Source organism: Anastrepha ludens, unplaced genomic scaffold (genome assembly GCF_028408465.1).
Source record: "Anastrepha ludens isolate Willacy unplaced genomic scaffold, idAnaLude1.1 ptg000027l, whole genome shotgun sequence".
NCBI classification, from domain to species: domain Eukaryota; kingdom Metazoa; phylum Arthropoda; class Insecta; order Diptera; family Tephritidae; genus Anastrepha; species Anastrepha ludens.
The window spans coordinates 190,001-192,500 of NW_026530035.1; the positions used below are offsets into that span (position 1 = coordinate 190,001).

The 2,500-nt window shown below is 23.9% G+C and overlaps 1 non-coding gene across 1 annotated transcript in view; it reads right to left on the reverse strand.

The window, feature by feature from the left end:
* Nucleotides 1-100, reverse strand: part of LOC128870837 (small subunit ribosomal RNA) — a 1,991-nt gene extending 1,891 nt beyond the window's left edge. The window contains exon 1 of the ribosomal RNA XR_008455546.1: nt 1-100. This exon is cut by the window's left edge and continues 1,891 nt beyond it. This is a non-coding gene — a ribosomal RNA (small subunit ribosomal RNA).
* Between the last annotated feature and the right edge of the window lie 2,400 nt (nt 101-2,500).

Below are 2,500 nucleotides of genomic sequence, written 5' to 3' on the forward strand. Positions count from 1 at the left end.
ATGAGCCTTTTGCGGTTTCACTTTTAATTTGTTTGTACTTAGACATGCATGGCTTAATCTTTGAGACAAGCATATAACTACTGGCAGGATCAACCAGAATAATATATATATTTGTTTATATATTTTTCTTTGTTTTTCATATTTGAAAATTTCATAAATTACGGTGTATATAAAAAGTAAAGGGGAAAACGCACATACAATAGAACATAATTTTAATAACACAATTTATGTATCATCTCATCATCATCATCATTATTATTATTATTATTTATTAATAATGTGCTTTTATTTGTATAAAATATTTGTATTTTATTTGGTCTTCTTCTTTGTTGTGTTTTTCTTTCATTTTCTTTCGTTCAATGTGCGCTCCCGCCGACCCCTTTAGCTTTTCTTATCAGAATTCAAAAACCGTTTTTTATGAAAAAGAATTTTCGTTCTCTATATATATTTTGTATAAAAATATAAGAACGATATTTCTTCTTAATATTTGCCAATTTTCAAATGTATCATTTTTAATAACATTTTACTTTTTCTTCAAATGCATTTTTAATGTAATAATTTCATATATTACATAATTTTTCTCTCTGAATTGAAATTAATAATTCCATAATTCTATTTTTTAATCATAAATATATATATGATTGAAAAAATTTCTCCTTTTTTCTTTTGTTTAAAATTTAGTTTTTCTTATAATTTTTATTTGTTTTGTTTTTTTTTTTTCTTCATCTGTTTAATTTCCTGTATGTATACAAGAAACAAACAGTTGAGGATAATTTCTATGTAATGCTAGTATAGAATATAAAATTTTGAATTCAAAAATTTATTTCTATTTAAACTAACTATAGAATACCAGGAATAAAATACAATGACACCAATATGCCAAGGTTACATTCCATAATATGTTAGTATAGAATATAAATTCTTCATATATGTATATATATTCGAAAATTGTTTCTATTTAAACTAACGTATGGAAAACCATGAATAAAATCACAAATACACCAATATGCCAAGGCAACAATCAATAGTTACATTCCATAATATGTTAGTATAGAATATAAATTCTTCATATATGTATATATATTCGAAAATTGTTTCTATTTAAACTAACGTATGGAAAACTATGAATAAAATCACAAATACACCAATATGCCAAGGTAACAATCAATAGTTACATTCCATAATATGTTAGTATAGAATATAAATTCTTCATATATGTATATATATTCGAAAATTGTTTCTATTTAAACTAACGTATGGAAAACTATGAATGAAATCTCACAATACACCAATATGCCAAGGTAACAATCAATAGTTACATTCCATAATATGTTAGTATAGAATATAAATTCTTCATATATGTATATATATTCGAAAATTGTTTCTATTTAAACTAACGTATGGAAAACTATGAATGAAATCTCACAATACACCAATATGCCAAGGTAACAATCAATAGTTACATTCCATAATATGTTAGTATAGAATATAAATTCTTCATATATGTATACATATTCGAAAATTGTTTCTATTTAAACTAACGTATGGAAAACTAGGAATAAATCCACAATATCACCAGTTTAACATAACTCAAATTCGTGTTTCATATAGTTATGATTCGATTTATATGCTTCAATATCATTGGTTAGTTAAATGTTGATATTTTCATATTATTCACATGCCTTCACCGTGAGTGTTTTTTGCCATGCACACCACACATTGTGAAAAATGTATGGGAAAAATTCAATTCAATACATTTCAGTTTGATTTCATATAATTCAATTACATTTTATATATTTCAATAATACCATCAACTTAACTAAATATATATTAAAATACTAAATTATATATATGATGATATTTTCCATATATTTGAAATGTCTTTATTATAATTTATTCAGTTTATCATATGAATGTATTGTGTTAAATTTTACTTTCATACATTTAATCGAATTTAGTTTCATATAAATTCGATTCGATTTTCTTTCATATATCTCACTTGCCTTCACCGTGAGTGTTTCTGACAATGTACACAACGCATTGTGAAAAATGTATGGGCAAAATTTTGTTAAATTTTACTTTCATACATTTAATCGAATATAGTTTCATATAAATTCGATTTGATTTTCTTTCATATATATCTCACTTGACTTCACCGTGAGTGTTTCTGACAATGTACACAACGTATTGTGAAAAATGTATGGGCAAAATTTAACTTAATACAATTCAATATATTTCAAATGTTTTTCTTATATATTTATTCAGTTTATCATATGAATGTATTGTGGTAAATTTTACTTTCATACATTTAATCGAATATAGTTTCATATAAATTCGATTTGATTTTCTTTCATATATATCTCACTTGCCTTCACCGTGAGTGTTTCTGACAATGTACACAACGCATTGTGAAAAATGTATGGTGAAAATCTAACTTAATAGAATTCAATATATTTCAAATGGCTTTATTATATATTTACTCAGTTTATCATATGAATGT